This window comes from Penaeus monodon, chromosome 34 (genome assembly GCF_015228065.2).
Source record: "Penaeus monodon isolate SGIC_2016 chromosome 34, NSTDA_Pmon_1, whole genome shotgun sequence".
NCBI lineage: Eukaryota > Metazoa > Arthropoda > Malacostraca > Decapoda > Penaeidae > Penaeus > Penaeus monodon.
In genome coordinates, this window is record NC_051419.1 from 25,547,131 (window position 1) to 25,547,442 (window position 312).

Sequence of the window (312 nt, forward strand, 5' to 3'; positions counted from 1 at the left end):
TGAAAATGAAAATCAGGTAGAGCGTGCCCAGGCCGGGCAATGTGCGAGAGGAGGCGAAGGATTCGACGGGGGTTGTTCATGACGGGAAAGTTGAAGGGTTGATCAGCTTGCTGCGACCTGGACGCCTCTCAAAAGGGGAATTTCGCAATACTCCCTGAACACCCCTTTAAGGGCCATGTATGAAAAAAAACCTGGAACCTTGGACTCAGGCGTGAGAACAAGTGCTTGCTGAGGAGATCAAGGGATTTGAGGAGCAGATCAGCGAGGGGGCCGACCCCTTTCAAAAATTTTGAAAAAAAATGGCAACGTTTT